The 27785-nt window shown below is 35.6% G+C and overlaps 1 protein-coding gene across 1 annotated transcript in view; it reads left to right on the top strand.

Annotated features, from left to right (window-relative positions):
- The first annotated feature begins 931 nt into the window (after positions 1-931).
- LOC110676555 overlaps positions 932-27785 on the top strand; it is a 461002-nt gene continuing 434148 nt past the window's right edge. The window contains exon 1 of the mRNA XM_021844894.1: positions 932-2075. The gene's annotated coding sequence lies outside the window, so the exon portion shown is untranslated. The remainder of the gene's footprint in view (positions 2076-27785) is intronic.

Raw genomic sequence — 27785 nt, forward strand, 5'->3', positions numbered from 1 at the left:
ATTGCCGTATGAAGATCTTGAAATTTTCAAAAAACAGCTTTTTATAATTTTTAGATTTCTTGGATACAACTCAATCGATGTCCATGATTTTTTCAGAAAAAAAACCCTTATAGTCTAAAGATTTTAGTTTTTTGATAAATAGACTAAAAACAAAATAGCTGCCAAACATTTTTGTATAAGGAACGTCGATCTCCCAAAGAATATCTAATTATCTTCCAAACCATATGATCAATGATGGCTTGTAAAATAATGGTGCAAAAATATCAAAAAACAAAAAAGTTATCTTTGTTGATTTTTTTTTTGTGGTAAAAAAGTGAAGCTGCCAGTAGATGGCTTAATCAACACATACAACCTTGCATTTTGAACACCTACAAACGATCGTACTTCTTGTTTCATAATAAACATTTCAGTATTTGTGCTGTTGAATTTGCAAATCTTGCAACGGAACATTTTCTTCAAAAATCTGCCGTGAATCGCAAGTCAGTCCCGTCTGTAAAAAGTAGGCATTGAGAAAATTGGCTGAAATTTCTAAACTCGTTTTTAATACGTATATTTAAAAAATTCCAAAGGATTGGAACGTGTTCAAATCTTGATGCAATTTTCATAATTTGCCTTTCACTACGATATCAGTCTGGGAAAAATATAAAGATGATCCATATCAATTTTAATGAATTAGGCTTAAATTAAGACCAGAGACTTTCTTAAGGATCTTATTTGCATGAAACGTGTACCCCACATCCCCTATTTTCAGAAGTTTTCCCGCTTCTAGAAAAGAGCGTTGTCCCCTCAGAGAGTGGGAAACCTTTTCCGCTCTCACAACGCATGCTTTTCCCAGACTTTCCCACAATCAACAAGAAGGGGATTGTTTTTGTTTTCCCTCCTGTCATCTTCTCGCCGTCCATATCTGCTACAACTGGCCGTTTAGCAATAATTGCTAAAGAATTATTCTCAAGAAACCAGCTGGAGCCAGGATTTTTCTCGCGGAGAGAAAACCGTTGTCGTCATCAAAACAGAGCCTGCTTCGATTGGTCGCCAGTGTAGTAGTGAGAAGGGATGAATCTCGAATGAACTTTATTCGGAAATTGTTTGTTTTTGTTTTCGCTTCGGTAGGGGGTTGTAAACGAGGTTCATCCGATGGAACCAACACCATTAGGATATCATCCACCCTACCGAGGGAGGGTAATATGTAGGGTGGAAAAACATCACGTGAATCGGCAAAAGCCACCAGAATTTTTCCCAGAGAATGGAGGTTCTCTCTCTCTTGTTTGGGGTACATTCCGGGGAGCTGAGCTAAAGGATGACGACATACGGGTTGGAGCTCGCATGGTCCGTCGGTCCTCAGTCAGTCGAGATGCAGAATTGGCCGTGTTCGGTTCGGTGGTACGCTTAGCTAGTGGTTGGTCGTCATCGTGTGTTAGACGGTTCGTTGGCTCCTGTTTGCCCGGGGGTAACCCTTCCGGTTCCAGAGTGTATTCCCGGGGGTCAGTGGAGAGGGAAGTTCTGTAAAGTGTAGAAAGGATAATATACGGCTTTATTGGATATAGAGTGTGGTTGGTTGCATAAACGAAGGAGACGCATGATGATTTGAGATGCGATACAGCTCTGGAAAGGGAGATAAACTCGGTTACTAGGAAACTGGAGCTGCTAGCCTACTAATGTCGGGAAAAATCCTCTTCTGCTTGTTCGGATTGATGAGTTAGCTGGAGAGAGGGAATGAGCAGCAGTGCACTTCGGCTTTGGGAGAGAGCGAGCATCTGGTGTTCAAGAATCGTGACGTGATTTTCTGGAATTTGGTGTGCTATGACGGTCCAGTCGTAAAAAGGATGCTGTGGATGTGATTCCCTGTGAATAATTGGATGAAAGTGAACAGCAAAAAATCTGAATTTCAACCTGATGTCGAGTGCTCTGCACGAAGCCTAAGCACGTGAGCAGTTTTCTGAAGTGGGATTAGCGTAAATGACGAAGTGAAATTGTTCAGTGGAAGACAAATTGGTGAACCGTAGTGGATATATGCGTTGAGTGTGTTATGGAGTAAGAAAAACTACGACAGCTGTTTTCCAAACAAAACTTAGGAGGTGAGTGGATAGTATAGTTCTGAAAAGTGACTCAGTGAAGACGTGAATCCCGAGAAAAAATATTACCATGTCGAATGTTTGTTGTCCTTCCATTCAGCTATCGATTGAACCCACATATCTGTGCTTACCCAAAAACGTACGAGGAAAACTTTAAAATTTTCATGAACTCGCGTGACGGCAGAACCGTGAAAACAACCTCCATCCCCTTATATGCAGAGTCCAAATTGCATGCATGGTAATTCGTTCTTGAAAAGCGACGGGACGGGGGGACGTACGGATGGGCCCTTTCGCTGTGTATGTGTGTGTGAGTGAATCCCTTGTTTTTGCCCGTCAGAAGTTAGGCCCATGTATTTGTGCCACTGTTGGTGGCACGGTTTGTCCTTGAACTGGTTTTGAAAAGTGCCGAACCTACCACCCCATCATCAGCGTCATCAGCGGCATGTATTCCGGTGAAGAGCAGCGATGCTAGATTTTTAGAGCATTGATTCTGTATAGTTGACTTACACGATTAATTAATTTTTATAGGGAATAGTAAGGGGATAAAGTGCAAAATGGACAAATTATGCAAATGTTAATTCTTAGACAATTAAGTGGTAATACTTTTCCATAACCTTTGGCTGGTTTTCAAGTTTTACATAAGTACGATGTATTGCATTCATTCATGGGGATAAAAATCATGTCAAATATCAGAATACCCAGATTGAAAATTGGGTTGAAAACAAGGCTGGTAAAACGGCATCGGGGAAAAACGAACAATTGCGTGGAATTTAGTCAATACAATAATATTTATGAAAGTCAATCGTTCTGATTAGTAAAAGGGCTCTTTTTCTTAGCAAGAAAACTTATTTGGGTTTGTTGCTTTACTCAAAAATAAGATTCTTCTACGTCCCTGCTTATAAATCAATTTCAAACTGAGACAAACTTAATGTCAGCAATTGAACCAACCATACATTTCTATACCGTCGAAAAGTGTATATAATTTTGCTATACATACGCAGTATATGCATTTTCTAAAAATTATGCAGGACATTAAAGGTGTCGATACAGATGTAAAAAATCTGCAGTCAAAATTATCATATTAGGATAATTACAGTGATGATCAATGTTTTGGTCAATCTATAAGTACAAAACAGCGGAATCTAGTAGTGTATTGTTAGTATTTAGTTTATTTGTAACTAGAATTGGTTATGGCTGACGGGTTAAATTTAAATTGTTGGAATATCGAGATCTTACAAAATTTCACAAAGTGGCTACAGTTTTGGCTTAATTCTGAACAGACTCACATTCTGAACAGTACGATTTTGTATGATAAGTTGGTTGATATATTTCACTAAAATGCGTCATCAAGTATCCAAGAAATGGCATTCAATTGCAACTCAATTTGTTTCAAACTTTTAATACCCATATTGGCATTGGTATTGGCATACCCAGACAACCAAAATGTACGTATAACGAAATCACCTGGAGGCTCTATATGTGCAAAATTTCACTTATAAGATGTTGCGAAACGGCCTTCTACGTACAAAAGTGGAGGCGATATGCGTGCATATATTATGTGATGAATAATAACATACAATGCGAGTGTATAAATATTCTACCGAACTAACCTGCAATATTATGCGACTTAACTTATGATAACAAATGATGATTTGACAGCTGCTACGGATTGATCCGATTTACTTGGTACGTGTGTACGGGACGAAACAAAATGTACAAATGAACTCAGAAAAGAAGTGTTTTATGCGAGGAAACTCATCAATCTGACGAGTTTATCCACGGTGTTTAGCGAGTTTGATGTAATTAGTATGAATAAACGAGTTGTAACGTGAACTTTCATGCGATTTCTGGTTGTCTGGGTAGGAACAGACGCATGAAAACAAAAATATTAAAAAATACAATTTACATGAATCTATCGTGTAGGATTTTTTCTGAATCAATTTCCATGACTCTTAGTATTGACAATAAAAAAAACTCTTCAGTATTTACGTTCATCTATTTTGTACAACATTAGCGGGAAAACCTCGCTTGTTGTATGGCGACTTCGGTGAATCACGCGACAATCGAAAGATCAATCGTTCGGCTGTAACTTGATTGATTGATTGGTTACCGCTAGAACTAGCTTGTTATGTACGATAAGTGCAGTTTCCCGATAACTTTATTACAAAAAAATATCGTGGTCCTGAGAAGTTGATTCCGAAAATTCGTATTTATTGAATAATCAAAATAATGCTGTTTTAAATGTTTGACAATAAAGCAAGATTTTCTTTATAAGAATTTACTTTAAAAAATCCCTACATTACCAGCTAGTATAATGTCCGACAAAATTAATTGAATAAATAGGCGAAATTACTAAAGGAATTTCTCAAACAATAGAATGAGTTCATAACACATCTTTGCAAAGAATTTTAACTGGCAAAGTTTTTATCGATTGGATGGTGGAATTGGTTAACCTGGTGTGGTGGATATTCCAGCAATAAATTATTTTTTTAATATTGCTTAATTTTTCTAAACTCCAATTTTTCAAGAAAACTCTTTGATTGTTCCGTTGTTTATCTGTCCATTTTTCCAAGAAAACCTATTATGATTATAATTCTTGAAGAATTCCTATAATTGTATGACGAATTCACAATAGAAATTTTGAAGCTAGCTTTTGATAAACCTTGAAGAATTTTTGAGAAATGAAATCACGCAAGAATATAAAAAGGTGGCTTAAGAACTTTTTTCTACAAAACTATTGAAAATTAGTAAATAATATTGCTAGATTTGTTCATACTTTTCATGTGGATTTCTCCTGTAGAACAACCATTCCTTCCAGATCTACTTTTTATCCTCGAATTGATTCCGGAATATGCTCCCAAATTAATCTAAGAAATAAACTTTACCTTTAAAATTTCAATTCCTCCACTAATCAAATCAAAAGTGCAATTCCTTCCAAAATTAATTGATTATGTCAAATATTATGCTGTGATTTTTCACTGAAAATTCTACTGGAAATTCCTCTGTGAATTCCTTCAAATTAGAATTACGTTAGAATTACGGTTTCATTTTATTCTGGAAATTCTGATTAAAATCTCAGAAAATTACGTACGAAAAATGCTTTTGAAATGTCTCGTGCCTTGGAATCTTAAGCAAGAATTGTTGGAAAAATTCCGGGAATCTTTTTTTCTTAAGCATAGTGGAAAAGGAATTTGTGGAGAAACATTTAGCAAAATAATTGGGAATGGGGAAGAGATTTATTAAGTTATGCATGAGGAAATTTGTACGGGGCTCATTCAGGACTTTTCACAAAAAAAAAAACATAATCTTCCAGGTTTTCCTGGATTCCTCTTAATATTCCACAAGATTTATATGAGCATTTAAACTGGATTCAATTGGAAGAATGTTCTTAGCGATTTCTCAGAGGAGTTCTCCACAGATCCATCTGCATTTTTTTCACAGATAATTTACAAAAAAAAAATCAAGCATTCCTTTGAAGTTTCTTGTTGAAAAATTCAAAAGTTCCTATCATGTATCTAGCGGAATAAGTTCAATTGTTCTTCAAAAAAAAAACTCTTCCGTGAAAATACTTAAATATTTCCCGAGTGTTTACAAATCTCTTCAGACAATTATATTATCGTTTCCTCTGGGATGTCGTCTTTGGATTCTTCAGACAAAATCACTGGAGTTTCATCCAAGGATTTTCTAAAGATTGTTTTTCTTTGAACGGCACTTGTGATTCCTTTGAGGGTTAAAAAAAATGACAGATTTACCAGTTACCAGACAGGATTTTGCAGCTCATTCTTGAACTTCTCAAAACTCTTTGATTGTTCCGTTGTTCATCTGTCGTTACTACCTGTTAACTCCATTGTTCTATTTTTTCTCATTGAAAAAGATCATTAAAAAATCTTCAAAAAAAATCACAAGTGCAGTTTGAAGAAGAAAAAAAAAACTTTGGAAAATACTTGGATGAAACTCTAGTAAATTGTTCTGAGGAATCCTAGGACGACATCCCAAAGAAAACAATAATATCACGATTTGAAGAAATCTTTTGAGTATTTTCGCGGAAGAGTTTTTTATAGAACAGTTGAACTTATTCCGCTAAAAACTTTAAAGGAACTTTGGATTTTTATAGAAAGAAATTTTGCTAAGAATATTCTCGCAATTGAATCGATGTTGATTCAAACAAGACATCTGGATTTTAGAAAGTGTTAGTGTTATTGATTTGAAGACTCATCTAGGAATCAATTCAAGGTTACCTTATAACAATACACCCCAACATCTTTTTACGACCGTTATCGGGGGGTCGTAAAAAGAATCGGTCGTAAAGAAAATCAGGGTTATAATTATGCTTTTGAAAAATGCAACGTCTAGATGCGGAAATACTGATTCGAGATATTCGGCAAAGTTGAAGCATGAGTTGAGAACTTTCCAAAATGGCCAGGACCCTGAGATATTCGCAAAACAATAGTTTCATGCTCAAAAGCTCCGCCTGGTGGCAGAATTTAGAATCTCATAGCTTTTATAATGAAAATCCTTGAGCTAATGAGCAACTTTGCTGAAGACTCCATCTTTCTATGTGGTCAGGATCCTGAGCTATCCGCAAAACAAAAGTTCTATGCTCACTAGCACCGCCTGGTGGCAAATTTTTGAATCTCATAACTTTTATAATGATAGCGCTTGAGCTACTGAACAATTTTGCCGAAGGCGCCATCTTTCTAAGTGGCCAGGATCCTAAGATAACCGCAAAACAAAAGATTCATTCTCACTAGCGCCACCTGGTGGCAAAATTTTGAATCTGGTGACTTTTATAATGATAGTCATTGAGCTAATGAACAACTTTGCCGAAGACGCCATCTCTCTAAGTGGCCAGGATCCTGAGTTATCCGCAAAACAAAATTTCCATGCTCACTAGCGCCACCTTGTGGCAGAATTCCGCAATTCAATGACCACCATATGTTAGCCCTTGAACTACTGAACAATTTTGCTGAACATTATGACCCTCTATTTTGAAATTTTTTTCAAGATATTGATTATATATATAAAAACGGTCGTTAATCTGAATTTCGGTCGTAAAAAAGTGGTTGTAAAACGAACCGTCGGTAAAAAAAACGGTCGTAAAAAGAGGTTGGAGTGTATCAAATAATTACTCCTGAGATTTTTACAGAAAATTTTTCCTTACTATAAGTAGTCCTGTGGTCAAATGAATAGAAAAAGTAGTACTTATTGCAGAATATGTTCTATAACTAGAAGTAAGGATGAACATCTAAGAGCTTCTTTAACAATCTCTCCTGAATCATTCCTTGAATTCCTTTTGCCTGCGGCAATCCAGGAATTTCTTCATTATCCATGCGGATTTTACAAGAAATTTCGGGATACCTGCAAAACTTGCTAAAGAAAATGTTTTTCAGGAATTCCACCAGAGTTGCTATCAGTATTTCTTTCCATATTATTTACAGGGATGTCCTTCAAAGATTTGTGCAATAATTCCTACCCAGAATTCTCAAGAAGTCTCTAATTCCGACGAAAACACTGCGGAACACGTTTTTGTCTCAAGCACCAAAATACCGCTATTTACCAGATTAAGGGTTGCTGAATCCCTTGTCGATTTCAAAAATACCATAGCACGTCTAGTTTTAGAGATACTGACTGCTGAAAATGCAAAATTTGTCTTTTCCAGCCAACTTGCATGCAAGTTTACCAGCTTGTATGACAATTTATTCGCTTAATTTGCCACAGAATTCAAACTACATGTGCATAGCAATACTCATCAACAAAGTTCACAATACTTTTGATGCTCAAAAGTTATTTTTTTGCAGGTTTCGAAAAGTATTTTGTTTTACCATATAAGTAAAACGAAGAATTTTGTATGTTGTCTGCACGAATGTTGGAAAAATCGGTTTAATTTAAATTCAATCCCACAATTTCAATCAAATTATATCTGAAATGAAAGCTGAAGTCTTGTTTTGCATGCTTTTTGGATTAGGTCACAAAAAAGTTTGATAAATCATACTTGAAATTACATGTAAACATCAATAAAAAGTGTTTTATACAATTTTGGCGACCTGTAGCTAAACATTGTGACGTGCTGGAACATTTCTGAGAACAACATCAGATTCAGCTACCCCAAATCTACAAGAGACACATAATTTGAGTCTTGAGGCAGGCAAAAATGCCATTTTTGTGACGCTGTGAAATTTGAAAGTAGGAACTAAAGCATTGTTAGAGAAATCATTGGAGAAACCAATGTGAGGGTATTACCCAAATAATCAAGTGATATGTATTTTAATTTACCAATATAATGCCATAATACAGCTGAAGTGCCCTATATAAGCCATATTATAGCCCTGTTTGGTTGCTTGGATACTTTCTAGGAAAAAATCCTAGAAGCATGCTTGTGAAAATTTTACAAGAATCTTAAGAGAAATTTCCATTCGAATCCTCTAACACATTCTAATTTTTTTATAAGAATTAACGAAAAAACTTGTAGGAATTCATACACGTAACTCTAGCGAATGCTCTAGGAAAATAGTAAAAGGCGTTTCTGGGAGAAAGTTCATAAAATTTATTGGAGAAATCCCATTTTCAAAAGATAAATCGTAGAGTTGCAGCAGGAATCTTCTGTCGATGTGTTTTTATTTGTTTAAACTTTCTTGGAGAAATACTAAAAACAATTCCTTAAGAACTAAACTGAACTGAAGAACTTAAATTTTGAAAATTATGTCTGAACTTCTGAAAGGATACATGAAATAATCTTTAAAAAGATTCCCAAAGGAAGCTTTAAGGCAATAGCTTAAAACACATTATATGTGATAATGGAAATCATGGAAATGCCCAGGTAGTTAGAAACCGTACTCCAAAATAACTAAAAAAAAGTTTTAAAATCTATTGACGAGGAACCTAGAGAAGTCCTCGAGATAAATCCGGTTAATTAATTGGAGGAAAATGGTCAAATATGCTTAAAAACTGAAATACTGAAATGTGTGGTAAAATTTCAAGAAGCTCCTGAAAACTTCTGTGAACGAAGTTGCAGAAAAGCGTTAAAGACAATGCCTGCAAATTTTTACAGAAATATTATTTCATGGAAGAATTATTTAGGAATTCATAGATAAAACACTGCATAATCGTCGGAATCTATAATCGTCTCCCAAAAAAATTTTTGGAAGAATCAATGAACAAGTGCAGAGATGAATATGTAAAGGCATCCTTAGAAGAGGTCTTAATGAAATCTCTGGAATTTTCTGAAAAAATCCTTGGGATCCTTAAAAATTCATTAATAAATAACTTATGAAATAACATAGAGAAACTTTTGAGATAGACCCGAATTATTACTTGGGGGAACTGTACAAATACGCTTAAAACTGATTAACTGAAATGTGGTGTAAAATTCCAAGTAGTTTCTGAACGAAGTTGCAGAAAAGTGTAATAGATAATGCCTGCAAAAGATTTTGCATGAAAGAATCATAGAAGATCATATATCTTGGAAATATTAGGAGGGAATCTACAAATATCTTCAAATGGTATGCAATCTATTGTCGAATATCAATAAAACTTAAGCAAGTGCAGAGAAATTTTCTGAAGAGCCTACAAAATTAACTTTGTGAATTCTTGCAGAAATTTCAGAACAGAAACCTTTTGATTTATTTGTATTAATTTTTGGTGAAATGACTGTAAACCCCTTAAAGTAATTTGTAATGTTATCCATCCAGAAAGGTGTTAAGAAACTCGATGAATCTGTGAAAGAATTATAAGAAGATTGGTTATAAAATTGCCTGAAAGATTTTTAGTGTGAGTCCCATGAAAAAAAACTGGAGGAAAGCCATAAAAATGTTTAGTTTATTTGTGAATTATGAAGAAGACTTTAATGAACTTGAAGGATTTTCTTCATGTTATTACATACTTCTGGTTCAATTTACATAAAGATTGTATGTAACAACTGCTGGAGAAATATCTGGATAGTTTTTGGAAAAATATGTTGGAGAAGACCTGAAAAAGTTGTAGAAGAACATCCGAGGAGATATCTAGAAGTATACTTAAAGAAATGTTTGCTGAACAGCTGGATTTAAGAAAATTATGGAGAAATCTGAGGAGATGCGAAACCTTCAGAGGAATTCATAAAAGATTTGTAAATAATTGGGTTGTTTAGTAAAGAAAAAGTCACAGTTTTTTGTAGCCTGATCGAAACAGCACATTTTTTTAAGTATAACAAAATTTTATTGCACTTCAATATCTTAATGATTTCGATCCATCGACTCAATGACAATTCAATTTACATAATGACAGCTCGTTCCGAAGTAAAATTTGCCGAGGGGTAATTCGAAAGTGATTTCCATACTAATTTCAAACGTGTTCTAAAAATTGTTCCAGGTCACGGAAAATTGTACCGTAAGGATGTGACCGGCGCCATTACATATTGAGTATCCTATGTTTGCGATTTTCGAAATTGTACACTAAAGATGGTAAGCTATTCCCAAGCTCCGTATGTTGATTCGTTGTATTGGTTGTTCTGGTTATTCACGGAGTAGCAGCTACGATCTGCAAGGCTGTATATGCCCATACTCCTATTCTTTTCTAGAAATTCAAATATCATTGCCGTGACTCTATCCAATATACAATAGGGTCATTGTGTGAGAATTTATTTTTGAAAAATTAATGCTAACGATAATTCTTACACTGAAAACATGTGTCGTTTTATATAGGGAAAACAAAGTTCAAAGTACGAAATTATTATCTGTTTTATGCAATGAAGTAGTTTTAAATTAAAGAACAAACAGTTGTTCTACTATTGTAAGTATTTTGTAATCAACAAAATATGTTTTTTTAGTGCCGATAACGAATTTTGAAACACAATAAACGAATTCTCCGTAAAAAATATGAAGTTTTAGAATTTCATTACATTGGACGAAATGTTAATAAAGATTTTACTGGAATAAATATTTTACTCGAAATAAGTTTATGAAACTATTTCGTCGCAGAAAACAACAAATTCATCCAGTATGAGTAACATAAGTGGAAAACAAATACAGAAAACACTCATGTACGACATAAAAAATGTGTATTTTACAAATATTTCAGTAATTTGCAGAATTGCGATATCACACTATGTCAAGTACAAATATTCCGTATGGTGTACTGGTGGTACAAAATCTTGTTTTAAGAAACTTATAAAAGAAAAAAATACGATAATAGATCTCCACGGGATTGTTTGAATCAATTATACCTGATTTTCTCGATTCATAAACATGTTCCAATGGAATCCGCAAAACGAGTAACTCAGGATATTAGTTAAATTGCTCTTTTCTGCTCTCTGTCTTGCTCTTGCTAGGTCATTATTTATAATCAAATTTCACGTTGAATTGTACGTATTTTATTCACTTCTCTTCAATAGTTAAGAAAATTATAAAAGTCTATTTGCTTGTTTCGATTTTGTGGAATTCATTATACATTGTGTTCCGTAGCAAAAAATAAAATCGATTTTTGTCGATTTTATCTACGAAATCCGTTGAAACTCAGTTCGTTTGTAAATGCGCGTAGATCTGGCATCACTGCTCCCCGAAGCCAACCTTCACACACTGACTGACTGACTCAGTGTTTGCAGTAGGCCACCGGAGAACGAACGAGTGAGGCTGAAGAAATTAAAAATTCAATCCTCGGCTTGTTCATGGTGCTGCTTTTTCCCCCCATATATTCCAGCTAGCCTAGAGACTCCGAAGGGCCAGTGTTGTGAGTTGAACGAAGCTTTTCCGCAGTGTGTGCAGTCAGCCGACCAAATGCGGATAACTTTCCACTGACTTTGGGGTAATTAGAATGGAACGAACGTTGTTTAGCATAGAGGATAGCGAAAAAAGGGATTTTGACGGGGTGGGGAGGGGTCTGGCACTGTGGACGAGAAAACTCATTTCACGTGACAATCATGACATTGATGACGAGGAGAGACGTGTTTGGAATTGCGAAACGACACGAATCGAACAAGGGATCGAATGCATTCAGGCTGCTGTTTGTGGAGAAGCCTTACGTGTGGGTGTCCTGTTCGGAAAGGGCGAATGTGAACTGTTGTGCTAAATTTAAACATCAATCCGATTTAGACAGGACAGCATAAAGGGTCGAATTAATCAGGATGTAGTTATTGTAATGTATCGGATTTGAAAAAAACACTGTAGAGCCAGTTTCGTGTCTAAATGCGAAATGCAACACTTGTTTTTACAGTAGGTATTTGTGTAGTAGGATTCGGTAGGATCACTTCAATATATTTGAATTGCATGTCAAAAAACACTCATGATAAGAGCTCATTTTGCCAATGACATTTCTCTCAAGCACACGTGTGTCTAATGCTCTGGTGATTGTTGGTACAAACAACCACCTAAAAAGTTTTTTTCACTATTGTGGGTATTTGATGCTTATAACGGGGTTGGTCGTCTAATGGCTACCGCTTCTGCCTCATGGGCAGCAGATCGTGGGTTCAATTCCCGGCCTGTCCCATTCCTGATCCATTTGACTCTTGATCCATTACAATTTAATCACTCGTTCATAGCAAACGCTAGAACCAGAGCCGAACAAAAAAACCGTTTCCCTACGCCTCCATTCTTCCATCATTATAGCACGCCATTCCTTACGCCTAATACACAGGCAGTCTGCTAACCAAGCGACAAGCTTCTCAACCAGAAAATTACCACCCCTACACTTTCCCGCATGAACTAGCGTAAATGCAGGGACATGTCCGGTCTACTGTGGGCCAGTTTTCAAAGCATCATTAATTCCTCACTATTCCCCTCATTGGTCTGCATTCTGACGTGGCAGGCGCCATTGTTGCCTATAATAGAAGATCATCAGAACTTTTGCACTGAGGGTGTCTGTCAGTCCCAAACAGTCATCTGGCTGGTTTCTTGGGTAAGTACAGCTGATCTGACAATTAGTTCTTAGCTCTCTTTAAAATTGTAGTAGTACCACTATTGTCAACAATCTGGTAAAGATCATTCAGTCTTCAAAAAATATTTATTTAAAAAAGCGTTTTTTTATTATTAGTTTAATACTCATCAACACCCTTTCACCAAAATCCTCGCTTCTCAGTGTTTACCATTCTGTCTCCATCGATTCCCACGAGCGTTAATGCGTTCCAAATTATCATAAATTATGTAGCATTATTGGCATTAGGCAGCCGACCAAGTTTGCTTTGTGCTGGATGGAGTCAAGCTGGGGTGACGACTTGGGGACAAACAGAACCTCCTTCTTCCTTTACAACACCAGCAACGGACGCCTTGCATTTGGAGTGACTCTTCGTGGCTTGGCGTGCTGTTTCGGTTGGTGTTTATTCAACGGTATTAATTTTCATTTTCCATGCGACGTTCTACTGAACCGTTAGGAACACTCATTTGCCTACTGTACGGCATTATTATTCTTTCTTTCTCTCTGAGATTATATTGACATTAGGCCATAGGCGTAGCCGAGATTTTCCTAAGCCATACTTTTCGTAATGGTCGATTTTTCAACCAATTTCTAACAAACTGTCAATTTCCGACACATCCCGTAGGAGGAGATCATTTCATAATTAAACATTGCAACCTGGTTATCTAATTATGATAAATATTATCATGTTTGTAAAGTGCAAAGATCGATTTGAAATTCAAATACAAAATTTTGCATTGAATTTTGATGATGTATTTAGCACCAATTCGACCAATCCAAAGGGTGGCTCCAAAACCGGAAACAGTTTAGAAATGTCTCGAATTCTTTAAATACGTTTACCTTGTATTTTTTTTATATTCTAGGAATAGTAATTCATTGACAATGTGTTTACAACATTCACATGAGTAATTTATGTTAAAGTTAAACCCGAAATATGACTAAATCTAGCTATATATCAGTTTATATGCCCCAAGTATAACATGTGTGTTACTCGGGATAACATCTTTCTCGATAATATTCTGAAGATTCATTACACTTATTTTTATCGGATGTTTGATTACATGAGCTTGAGCTTGATTGGCCGCTCGTGGTTGCTACTCCAGTATCGCTAGATCAGCTGCACTTACTCAAGGAACCAACCAAATGACTGCTTGGGACTAACAGACACCCCCAGTGTATAAGTGCTGGTGATTTTTCTATTTATATGCGATAATGGTGCCTGCCACGTCAGAATGCAGACCAATGAGGGGAAGGGAGAGGAATTGATGATGCATTAAACTGACACCCACGGTAGACCCTATATACCACTGCGTCTACGCCAGTTCATGCAAGAAGGGTATAGAGGGGCGGTAATCTTTATGGCAGAGAGGCTTGCTGTTTGGTTAGCAGACTGCCTATATATCAGGCGTAATGAAAGGCTTGCTATAATGAGGGAACAATGGAAGCGTAGGGAAACGGTTTTTTTGTTGTCCGTCTCGGGTTCTAGCAAATACTATGAACTGTGATATATTAAGAGTGGAAGATAGAAGCAAGTGATAGATATAACTACAAAGTACGGGGAAAGGGGCGGACCTGGGATTGAACTCATGATCTTCTGCTTATGAAGCAGAAGCGGTACCCATTGGACCACCAACCCCGTCATCATTACACTTATTTTTCAACGGATGTTTGATAACATGATCGACAAAATCCATAAATCTGTAAATCAAATATGGTGCAATCTACGTTCATACTTTCAAATTATGAGTGTATTCGATTTTACTTGCGTGATTCAAAAATTTATTCCATATTAATTGTATTCATTAATTTTTAAATTCCAATTTTTCAATCCCTTTCAATTCCCTTCAATAAAAACGCGTCAAAAAGTTTATTTCACTTAGAATTTTTCCCGCACAAAACGATTGATTTCTCAAGGAGGAAAAAATCACAAAAAATGTTAGCACATCATTATGTACCATTTTTATGAAGCTACAAGAGAAAAATATTAGAAAACACAATTCTCAGCTTTTCAGTCGAGTTTTAACACTTGTTTCCGAATTTAACCCATAAACTTTTGCATGGTACCATTGTCTATTTTTCTGTTTTTCAAAAAATATCTAAACCAGATGGTGTATCTATTATTATGACCTTTTTCTAAGATTAAAGCTTGGTGATTGCCCAACATTTTAGATCTGTCAATTTAATGGACTTATACCTTTTCACTAAAATCCACATTGCTGATTTTAGTGAAAAAGATGTGCTAATAGCTTATAGATACCATACCATTCTATGACGTCAGATTTGTAGCACTAGCTGGCTATATCGGGTAAGAACCTTATTATTCGATTGAATTGATGAGAAAGTTCTATTTAGAACACATTTTTCTTTGTAAACAGCAGAAAGCTTGCCAAATCATCAGCCTCAAGTGAATTAATCTGCAAAAACTTATTTGAACTTCCCCGGTACATCCACCTTAAGTTCTACACGGTAAAATTATTGCTACGGAATTTTGAAATTTATGAATTTTCGCGATCATTTCTGCTGATTATGATTTCAACGAAATTGTGCAAAATTCTCTCACGACTTTCGCGTTACAACTTTGAAAACTTTTGTTAACAAGTATGAACTAGATAAACAATTCTTCCAGATAAAAAAAAAACTGTAATCATTTTTTTTGCTATGACATCTAGAAGTGCCACAGTAATTCAAAAAAAAAAAGTCAGCCAAATACTAAGTGGGACAAACTTTATTTGTCAGGAGTAATTTTGAAATTTTTCAACAATTTCACACATTTCTCGCATACTCTGAGATAACGCCCTAAAAGCCATTGGTAACCACGAGCGTAGCTCGTTGTTTCTGAGCAAATGAAGGAATAAGCATCGAAACCAATATCACGGGCATGTAAATATTGATCCTTTCGTCCCCACAGCGTTATTAAATAACATGAAAATCCATTCAGATGCTTAGTAACAACGAGCTACACACATGGTTACCAATGGCTTTTAGGGCGAGATCAGAAGTTATGCGAGATTTTCACATTTTCTTACAAAGATTTGTTCAAAATATTTTCTGGTATTCTTAAGAAATTATCTCAAAAATTCCATCCACTGGTTTTATTCACAATGTATTTTCTGAGGAATTCCGTAATTTCCTAAGGAAATTAAGTGCATTCGGTGTTTGATCAAGACCTGGAAGAAATCTAGATAGTATACTTTGAGAAAAACATTATTAAATTTGAACAAATTACTGTATTGTTATTAGGAGAAACTTTAGGAAACAACTTATAAAAATTAAAAAAGATGAATTCCTAAGATCTTTTCATTATTTTTTTTGGGATTCCACAGGAATAATTTAATAGTTAAGACTCTTGGAAAAATTTCTGGTGGAATCATCAAGAATACTCTGACTAGATAAAATTTTGTAAGAACCATTATGGGAATGCTAAGATTTAATGTCTCAAGTAATACCTGGATAAATCCAAAGGGTACGACAGGGAAAATATTGAAGAAAAATTTCTTTAAAATTTTCCATCAACTGATGAGAATACCAAGGAAAATTTCAGAAGATTTTTGTAAGGGAAATCCAATAAAATATTTGAAGCAAATTCCTGGCAGAATGCTCGTAATTAACTGAAGAAAATCAAGTTGGTACACTTGGACAAATCCCTGATATTAATTCTTGGGGAACGCCAACCTAGAGAAATACTTATTAATGTCTTCATTATAATTCCAAGTCCAATCCTTCTAAGATTATTGAAGAAATATTTTAATATCGTCGAAAGAATTCCTGATAGATTTTATTTTCCTCATTTTCATTACCTCTATCATATAACATTCATGTACAATTTTTCAACTAGATTGTAACAGAGTTAGACAAGAACAATAACAACAATTTTCAGCACATTTTTTCAAAAGAAGAATCATTGCACTGTGTTTTGTTTCATTGATTTCGTGCTCTTCCCGAATAGCACCTTAGCCGTTGATTTTAGCGTCAGTTTGTTCAGAGAAGTTTCTTGGTATATAAAAAGCATCTTTTGATGCAAAAAGGTTGTGATCAGCAGTGTGATAAAAAAAACTGTTGAAATAGAAATATGGTGTCTTCGGAAAAGTTGAAGGAGTGGCAATTTCAAACAACTATGCCAAACACACGATTTTTCTTCTCTTCTTCTGAATGACCCTAAAAAATCAACTTTTCTTCAACACTTTTTTCCGAAATTTTTACCATTTTTTGTGTTTTCTACAAAGTTGTTTGTTGGGGGAGACACCTTTGTTCGGACGAAACACCTACTGATAGCAGCTTTTTCGTTGAGCAGCTTCAATGCTGAAAAAATCATTTATTTATTATATTATAAACTATTCTAAATTACATTTTAGTGTGCATATCCGTATTTTACAAAAGTTTTAACTCCCACCGACAGACACCACTTACTGAAAATTCTTCACCTCCACGATCTGCACATTATTGTTCAGTGTTGCCAGTTTCACAGAAAAATCCACCACAACAATCTCCCACCCGTGAAACTGGTAACTCACTGAATCTGTTTTACTTAATTGGACATATAAATACCTGATACAATTTTTTATACTAAGACTAATAAAAACGATAAAAATAAACAATAACAAAAATGTTCTGCAAAATCCGAACAATTCGTGTACGAAATTTCCTCCAGGATCATAAATTACAACCATCACTGTAAACATCATTTTCATATCGCTTTCTTTGAATTGATTGATCAAAATTCTTTCGTCACACTTCTTGCATCCAATATTGCACACTAATTTTGTCGTCGCCATTAGTTCCATACTTAATTGTACGCCACTCAAATGCCTAAGGCAAATCCAATTTTTTTCTTTAATTCTGTTTTGCGCTGTACTGGTTTGCCGTGAATCGTTTTGAGCATCAAAACAACGATTAGAAAATAATGCTTTTGGTTGCCGCTCACAAACTTGTTGATGGATGATTCCTTTCAATAGGGAGGTATTGCAAACTGGTGCTGATACGCTAGCATCATTATTTGGATATTGTTCCGATTGTAAAACCTCACTAGCATCTTCAGCACCGAATTGTTTTTTCACCTCATTCCTTTTTGCAGCAAACTCCAACTCTATTTGCTTAGCAGCTTTCTTAAATGCTTCTCTAACTTCGGCCAACTCTCGCTGGTACTCCTCTTCTAAACGCCTTTCTTTTTCCTCATATTCTTGGCGCCATAATCTTTCCTGCTCCTCCAACAATTTGAGGCTACGTATTGTAGTCTCCATGACAAACTATTCAGCAGATGATTAAAATCATTGAAGTTTGTTGGGGGAGACACCTTTGTTCGGACGAAACGCTGAAAAAATCATTTATTTATTATATTATAAACTATTCTAAATTACATTTTAACTTACATTTTAGTGTGCATATCCGTATTTTACAAAAGTTTTAACTCCCACCGACAGACACCACTTACTGAAAATTCTTCACCTCCACGATCTGCACATTATTGTTCAGTGTTGCCAGAGAAAAATCCACCACAACATTGTTTGTCATGCGAAAACTTGTGTTTTGATCATAGGGTGATTAACGGCTTCGGCACCTTTCTATAATCGGCAACCAACTTTATTTGGCATTTGAATTTTTTTTCTATCAAAACACACGAATGAAAACATTCAGATGATTTTTCGTACTGTCAGCTTCCCAGTGACGAAATTTTCGAGACTAAATAAACAATTACTTCAAAGATATGATCAATTCAAATGAATTCGTCTCAAAATGCAGCTAATTTAGAGCTGCCAAAAAGATTCACCTACAGTTCTTATGGAAAAGCAGCCGAAGAAAACGAGGCTGCCGACAATAGTCACACTGACAAGACCTGTTCGAAGCGTTGTAAAAACTTTCCAAGAAGCTTTAAACAATTCTGTCAGTTTGAATCGATAGAGAATTGAGCATCGCATAGATGGAAACATACAAACACGTAATTTGTCTGCTGATGTCCGAGTAAATTGCAAAAAAGGGCGGCATCGGCTTGGACTGACGAGAATACGTAACATTCCTTATTATCAGGCTATCTTATTACATAACTAAGTCATTCATAAATTACTCTTCTTTCGAAGGGTTGTTAAGGCTTTAGAGCCAGCTGTTGTCGTAAAATGGCACAGACAACCCTTATTATTTATTTGGGCCTTCCTTAGCCGCAGCTACAAAGCATAGCAATGCTGAAGGTGTCTGGGTTCCATTCCCGGTCGGTCCAGGTTCTACTTTTTGTAATGACTTTTCTTGACTTCCCTTGTCATAGAGTATCATCGTATCTGCCACACGATATACGAATGCAAAAATGTAAAAAAAATGTTTTTTTCAGTTTTTTTTTCAGATTTTTCAATTTTGTCTGAAAAGTTGAAATCTTAAGCTTTTATTCCATAAAAAAAAGATTGGAAATCGGTCGAGCTGTTCAAAAGTTTTTTTTTATATCTTTATTAACGAGATTTTTAGCCCTGGGCTAGTTCATCTCGGGACCAACGGCTTTACTTCCCTTCCGAAGGAAGTCGTCACTATAACTTTTTGCGTTATAAGCGACTATGTCGGGGATGGGATTCGATCCCAGGTCCTCGGCGCGTGAGAGGCGAGTGTTCTAACCACTACACCAGGTTCGTTCCCTGTTCAAAAGTTATGATATTTTTAAAAATAAAAAAATCTAATGCGCTGAGACCTACCGTGTGTGCCGATGAAAAATGCCTGATTTTTTATTTTCAAAAAAAAAAAAACTAAACTAAAAACATACATCGCTTAAAATTTGACAGTAAACGAACTTTCAAGAAAAAATTAGAACAACAATAGCCCCTTTGGTCCTGAGGCCTTCAAAACACGAATAAACGGAAATTATTGATTTTTTTTTCATGTGAAAAAACAATTTTTGTGAAATTTTATATTTTTCCTGAAAAGTCAAAATCTTTAGCTTTCATTTAAATTCATCGTTTAAAAAGATTGAAAATCGGTCGAACGGTTCAAAAGTTATATTTTTTTTTAAATAAAAATTAAGCAAAATCGCGATTTTTCTGGTCACCCTATTTTGAAAATGGTCAAAAAATCAAAAAATCCAAAAACACGTGTATACATACATACATTTCGGATTAGGAACAAAATAGCAAATTTTCACGGAATTCGGTGACCCACTAGATCGGTTTTTCATGGAATGGCTGAATTACCGTGTAGTTAGATTCGTTTTTGAATTTTAGTGCAAAGTATGTTTTTGTTAAATGAACTTAAGATCATCCGTAGTGAAATCTAGTTCGGTTTTATATCTGTTCAACCGAAAATTTTTTTGATCAACCATTACCAAATAATCTTTCGACAAAATGTTCGAAAACCATTCGACCAAATGTACATTCGACCTAAAGCATTCGACCAAACGTTATTCGACGTAATGTCCTAAAGCCCTTTAGGCTTATTTGTTAGATAGTAAACAAATAAGCCTTATGAATCCGAAAGCGACCGATAGCTTTTTTACTTTAAGTGATTGAGAGTTGTAATGTTAAGCAAAACACGAGTTTTATGATTTCTAACAACTTTGTAGAAGATATGACAAATGTTAGTGAAAAGTTATGTACAAAAATGACTTCAAACGAGCTTTTCAAACATGTTTGTGCACATTTAGTTAAAAATGACATAACTACAATTGTTTAAGGCAGAAATTCAGAAGAATTAAATACTCGAGATACAGTGAGAAAAAATGAAGATATGTTTAAGGAATTACCAGAAGTTTCTAGGATTACATATACAAAACTGAATCAAATCCTTAAGAAAATGTGACTGTAATTCTTGAGAATGTTTGACACAGAATGCATTTAGTAAAAAAATGAAAAAAAAAAAACGATTTAGTATTTTGTGATTTTATTTTGTGAAGTATCGACTGTACGGTATGTTTTAATCTTAATTTTCCGGCAACGCAGTCTTTTAGTACTATACCATTAAATTCCACTAGAGTTTGTATCCTTTGACAGATACGCGTATTCCGACCTCAACTGTCAGGCCGTCTTCAGTGTCGTGTACTAGAGCCGAGTCGGCCTTACAGTTGAGGTTTATTATTAGATTGAAATTGTTTTTAAAATATATCAAGAACTGCCTGGAGGTGCCATAAGTGAAATTGATGAACGAACATTTGAAAAAACTCTAGAAAACTGCTTAATCTGAATTCTGAAGGTTTCTTTTCTAAGAAAAAAAAGATGAATTAGTTACCATGTTATTTGGAGACATTTTTTTAATGAATCCTCAGATAATATTCTTTCGACTTTTCAGGAAAAATTCTACCTAATTTTTCGGTGAAATTTATGGACGATTTTCTGGAAGAATTCAATGAAGCCTTGCTGAAAAAACACCTGGAGGAATTGCTGAGAACTTTGAAGAAATTTGAAATATCCACAGAAAATATAAACTCGAGAAAACATTTTCAACTTTTTAAACAATTCAGAAAAACATGTGGAAGAATTTCTTATGTTAGCTTTTCCTCGTTCTACCATCCATAATTTGTGATTTATTAAATCTAAAATGACTAAATGAGCAGTTTTGCTGATATGATCCTTGATAGAATTCTGGTGAATTTTATTTTCATATTTGCGTAACATTATTTCCGTTGGTTTCTTGTCGCATTCTTTGAATAATATTTGTCAAAAGTCTGCTTATGAGTTGAATATAAAGAAATTCATTAAAACGCAATATTTAATGAATATTCATGCTGAAGAGAATCTTTGAAATGTTCTTACATGCATTTTTTTTTGTCGACTGCAGTCAACCAGCTTTTTTTTTTGGGTTTAATCACCGTTGATTGATATCTATCTATTTTATTGATGTTTTTCGGTGAACAAATAAAACATTGATTTATCGTTTGCGTAACGTTTCGGCCTACTGCACTAATTCGGCCATCTTCAGACGCCTAAAATTTTGTATTACAAAAAACACATTTTAATATAACATTTTACATACATTTTTTTTCCCACCACAACTCACATATCAATCACCGCAGCTGAAACTACCTTTTTCCAATCCAGCTGGGAGATCACGTACAACTGTTCAGAGAGGTACTTTGCTGTTGTGGTGTACGTCCTCTATCATTCTCGCTTCGTCTTCTTTCGTTATTGGTCATTTGTCGTAGTTTAACCACTAACGCATTGTAGTTACTGTTGAACGAACCACACTCACGTTGTAGGTTGACTGTATTGCTTTCTCCTGCCAATTTGATATGGAAAGTCTCCGCTACGATCCTGCTTTCCTGGTCAGCGATGCGTTCAACCTAAGATAAAGATAGGACAACTGGGAATAAAATTGAATCCAGTTTGTGATCCAGTCGCTGATTGGTTGAATTTGATGTCTGCGAATGTGTAGCTGCGTGTGGAAAGTTACCATCGGATGCGTTTGTTTTGGTTTTGCCCGTGTTGCCGGATTACTATATTGGGTCGTTATTTTTTGCGGTTACGCATAAAAGTTCGTAGCCAACTGATGTAAACCTAACAAAAAAGTGAAACGAAATCAGATCGGAATGAATAAATAATTTGAAACTGTATATTACAAAACTACAAGTAATAGCAACATTCCCAGGAGAAGACGGCACAAGGCGAAGTGACAGAACTTTTGTCTTTGATAGATATGCCTTTTTCTTCTTCTTTTTGGCATTGCGTCCTCACTAGGACAGAGCCTACTTCTCAGCTAAGTGTTCACTGAACACTTCCACAGTTATTAATTATGAGCTTTCTATGCCAAAGCGGCCATTTTTGCATTCGTATATCGTGTGGCAGATAAGATGATACTCTATGCTCAGGGAAGTCAAGAAAATTTCGATTACGAAAAGATCCTGGACCGACCGGGAATCGAACCCAGAACCCTTCAGCATGGCTTTGTTTTGTAGCCGTGGACTCTAACCACTTGGCTAAGGAAGGCCCTATAAATATGTCTAAAGTAAATACCGTTTTGATTCATATTACGGACACTTAAGGCCTCAGTGAAGTATAACCCAGCTTGGACCATACAAAATAAATCATTCTGTATGATTTTTTAACGTTATCGAGCGTCGGAAGCCCTTAACTTTCGGATGGTGGGTAAAGAATACGCGTCCGCAACTTGAATAATTTTAAATAAATCAAAACGTGTGGCCTTTTCATGATTCTTATTCCGGACGCTCCCTCACTTTTGCCTCATATTCCGGACGCTTTGATTCGAATTACGGACAGCTCATGATAATCATTAATGGAACAGTCAAATCATCAATTGAAATCGTTCAACCACTTAAGAGACGTCTAAGGTAGTTGGGCATTATAAATTTGCAATGATATTTATGGAAAAAACCTAATAAAACGAGCCTCGAAAATGAGAACTTTTGGACGGCGAAAATTGAAACATTTCGTGTGAAATGTTTCCCATACAAACGAGAGTGTCCGGAATTTGAAGCTGTCCGTAATATGAATCAAAACGGTATATGAAAAATTGAATCGATTGAAAACATTCGAATTGAAAAACAAATTTTAGTGTCCGCGGCTAAACAGCAAATCCATGTTGAAGGTGTCTGGGTTCGATTCCCGGTCGGTCCAGGATCTTTTCGCAATGGAAATTTCCTTTCCCTGGGCATAAAGTATTATCGCACCCGCCACACGATATACATATGCGAAAATGGCAATTTTGGCAATAAAAGCTCTCAGTTAATAACTGTGGAAGTGCTCGTTGAACACTAAGCTGAGAAGCAGGCTCTGTCCCAGTGAGGACGTAATGCCAAGAAGAAGAATACACTATAATTCACCTAATCAATACAATTAAAAAATCAATAATAATTATGAATATTTTTTGTGAAATAGTGTACCGTCTTCCATACAAATGGCAACACTGTTTTTACGTAGCACGTAAGGGTGGAAAATTCACAACTGGGCTCATGGATGAAAAGAAGAACAACTAAAAGAAGCCAGGTGTCCGATCTTATCTTAGCGTTCAACAATCTTTGTCTCGTTATATTAATTTGTGTTTCTTGTAATAAAAATTTTTAGGCGTCTGAAGATGGCAGTAGGCCGAAACGTTACGCAAACGATAAAACAATGATTTATTTGTTCACCGAAAAACATCAATAAAATAGATAGATAGTCAACCAGCTTGTTTGGCGATTTATTTTTCTTAATTTTCCACCAAATTCAATTTTCATGTGTAAAAAACCAGCATATTGTAACCTAACGCATAAATAATTATTATGATGATTTATAAAAGTACTGTATCTTCCCATTTAAGAGGGACAAAGAATTTTGTGTAGAGTCTGTAAGAATGATGAAAAGAACGATTAAACCGTACAGTTAAAGCCAATCTATATCCCACACGAAAGCATAAATCCTATTTTGCATGCTTGGTGAAATAGATCACAAAAAATATTATATTTTTGGCTCAAATTTAATTGTAACATTGAAAACCAGTATTTCTTGCTGCTGTGGTGCCCTGTAGCTTAAAATTGTGATGTGTTTTCAGATGCAGGAACTCGAGGGACATAGTCTTGAAGGGGCAATTTTCCTAGATTTTTTTTGACACTTAAGAACAACTAAACCAAATTTCCTTAAGGGAGCAGAATCCGTCATTGATTTCGTAATTTTCAAAAAAAATTTGTTCAAGACCTGTTCTGCAACCGAAACGCAGTGAACACATTCCGATCAAGCACGGAGTAGCAACCATTGACATGTACAGTCAGTCTATGCTATGCTATGCTTTTCTTAGCTTTGTTTAAATCAGACAGTAAATTGAATCCCATCTTTAAAAGTTTGAAAACTATTTTTCAGTATATTGTTTCCAGTTTGTTTTGTGTAGATCACGCCTATTGTTTTGAATTGCATTTCTCAATTTTGGAAAATCTCTTAAATTCCTTAAACTTCTTATATGAAATTAAAACTTAGCAACACTTTATCAGTTACTGTTCGTGCTTGAAACTTCAACTATCAATATTCACTAGAGACACACAGTATGATCCTTGGGACATGCAAAAATATTGTTACGGCATGCTATTTTGAATTTATTTTCTGTCACCCAAGGGGGAGAAACGCTTCCTTCTATCCCCCTTCAACTACGCTAATGCATTAGCCGTGGAGGCGCCGTTCTAGACATAATCACAATTATGATTTTTCTTTCTGTTTTCCCCTACCGAGAAGGGCATTAATTAGCTTAAGGTGTTCAGGTGAAACGGCTTCCGAAGAAGCCCAGTTTGCCAGCGCGTGCTGCAATTTGAAGTGACATTTTGTTCGAGTTCGGTTAAATTGGTGGATCATTAGGGATAATGGTAATGCAATTTGTTTCACCCACAGTAGTCAACCGGACGAACCGAGCAGGGAGCACAAGTGTCACACTTAATCCATTTCGAACCGGCGAACCTCACCGGCGGCAGCCGAAGACCTCCTCCAGCGAGCGAGCGAAGGCTAATCCTTTCGAAGCGAATATGCTTCAGGTGATCCGAGTCTCGTTCATCTCCATTTCGCTTCTATTGGAAGATGACGACGGTGGCAGAGGGACACGATGAGCGCACAGTGGAACGAATTTCTCAGAATTGTGATTTACTTTTTAATTTATTTATTAGCATCATTTCAAATATGACATTCATCTCTTATATCTAGATGTTCTGTGTAAGACAACACTATAATCCTGATTTGATAAAACAAAACTAAGATTTCATTACAATTTTGTAAACAACATATTATGTTTCATTTGCCGTACTGCCGTGAATCGCAAGTCAGTCCCATCTGCATTTTCGTCAAAATTGAGTTGAGTTCAGTTTTCAACATATCTTCCAGTCCTCTTTCAGCTGCCGTAATGAGATAATAAGATTTGTTCGGAAAAAATAGGAAACAACAGCAAGACAAATTGTCCCATAATGAAAAGTAATCGCATATCAGTCCCACTACAGATTTCCGCACCGTGCAACACAAAAATGAACTGTGTTCTGATCATTTTTATATTTTTCTCAGAAAGATATCGTAGAGAAAAGTAATATGTGAAAGTTTCATTAAGATTTGAACATGTTTAAATCCTCTGGATTTTTTTTTAATATTCGTATGAAAAACCAGTTTGGAAACTTCACACCCCATTTTCTCGATGCCTACTTTTTACAGATGGGACTGACTTACGATTCACGGCAGCGTAGCAGTTCAAATTTTTACAGGTGAGTTGATTTCAACTGCTTATAACTGATAAAAAGCTCTCAATTAATTTCATTTAACTTAACGTAATAAATAACGTATTGATCGTGGTAATACAAGATTGCAAAGATTTTTGTCTAAAACTATTGATGATTTTAATCAAAATTTGTTCCAATGATTCATCATTGGATATTCTGCAGAACTTTCCTTTTATTACAACAGCTAGTCCATACTGGTACAGCATACAACATGGCTAGCCTGAAAATTTGTTTGAAGATAAAAAGCTTTCTCTGCTAAAAAGCTTTGGCCTGCTTAAGACAAAGTTTTGGTTTTCTATTAATAAGTTTATAGTTAAATGTAATATACATATTATATATTTGTTACATTTGGCCCTTAATGTGATTTTTGAAAGGTAAATTCTTATCTAGTATGAGGCTTAGATACTTAACTTCGTCTGACCAATTTATTGAAGCCCCTCTCATCGTGACAACATGTCTACTGGAAGGTTTGAATAAAGAGCTCTTGGTTTATGAGGGAATATTATTAGTTGAGTTTGTGCCATCCGCAAACAAAGATTTTTGACATCGCTGAGGTAACTCAAGCAAGTCAGAGGATAGTTTAGGATCATTTTATAGAATACTTCAGTATTTCGGTAGAGTTAACATGATTTTGAGCACTTATCCCACTGTGAAGCTGTTTGATCCAACTCGAGAGCGAACGATGTCTCCCTGGCAGGATAAAATTTCTTTGTATTTTTTTTTACATTTATCCTATAAGACCAAGACCAAGAGCTTAAGTTGAGCAGCAGCAGCAGCAGCTGCTGAAGAGTAATCCTTTTCCGCTTCTGCCCCGGATATTTCACATCGCTCGACGCGTCGTACATCAAGCGGCGGCTCAATCCTCTCCGCTATGGATGCTGGAAACTGACACACCAAAAGAGGCGCCTTCATCAATCATAATCAAACATGTGGTACTGATTTTGAATAAGAGAGATTTATATCCCTCAACCCACTTTTTATTGATGCGATAGAATCCGTCGCGACATTTCACGATCCTACTCGACTGTGGAATAAAAAATGTTGGGGTACAACGAGGGGAGATGGTTTTTCTTATGGATAAGAGGATTCCAAGTATCAAAATACCGCCGATGAATGGGAAGTCAAATTGCAGATAGCTTCGATTCATGCCAGGGAACGGTCGGTCCTGATGTTGAAGATGCTGATAACCGATGAAGGCTTTTTCGGATGGAAAGTCATCAATAAAGTAAAGGGATATGTTTTTTTTTTCTTAAAATTATGTTTTTTTTTTCAGCCGTACACAACCCGAGAAAAAATGATAAGAATGTTGTTTGAAATATTTTACGACGTCGCAATTGACTGATTGTGTTAGCATCTTGGCTCAATAAAAAGCCGACATTGCAAAAATGAAAACACAAATTTGTATAAAGAATATCTAAATAGTACCAAGTTAAATTTCCACTGAATTCATCTTCTCATAAAATCATGACTACCTCATGTGAATAAGAAAGATTTGTTAAAGCTTTGCTTGAATTTCGTTCATTTTTCCATCTCGTTATTATCATTATAATCATTGATAACATTATAATCCACCTTTAAACCAGAACTGTTTGGGGTTTTGATTATTAGATCTACAAATGCAAGGAGCGATCTTTCGGAGGCTTGTGAGCAAGCTAACCAATACAGATTCATACAATTAGGTTCTACCATGTATTGAG

This window comes from Aedes aegypti, chromosome 2 (genome assembly GCF_002204515.2).
Source record: "Aedes aegypti strain LVP_AGWG chromosome 2, AaegL5.0 Primary Assembly, whole genome shotgun sequence".
In the NCBI taxonomy this organism is placed as follows: Eukaryota; Metazoa; Arthropoda; class Insecta; order Diptera; family Culicidae; genus Aedes; species Aedes aegypti.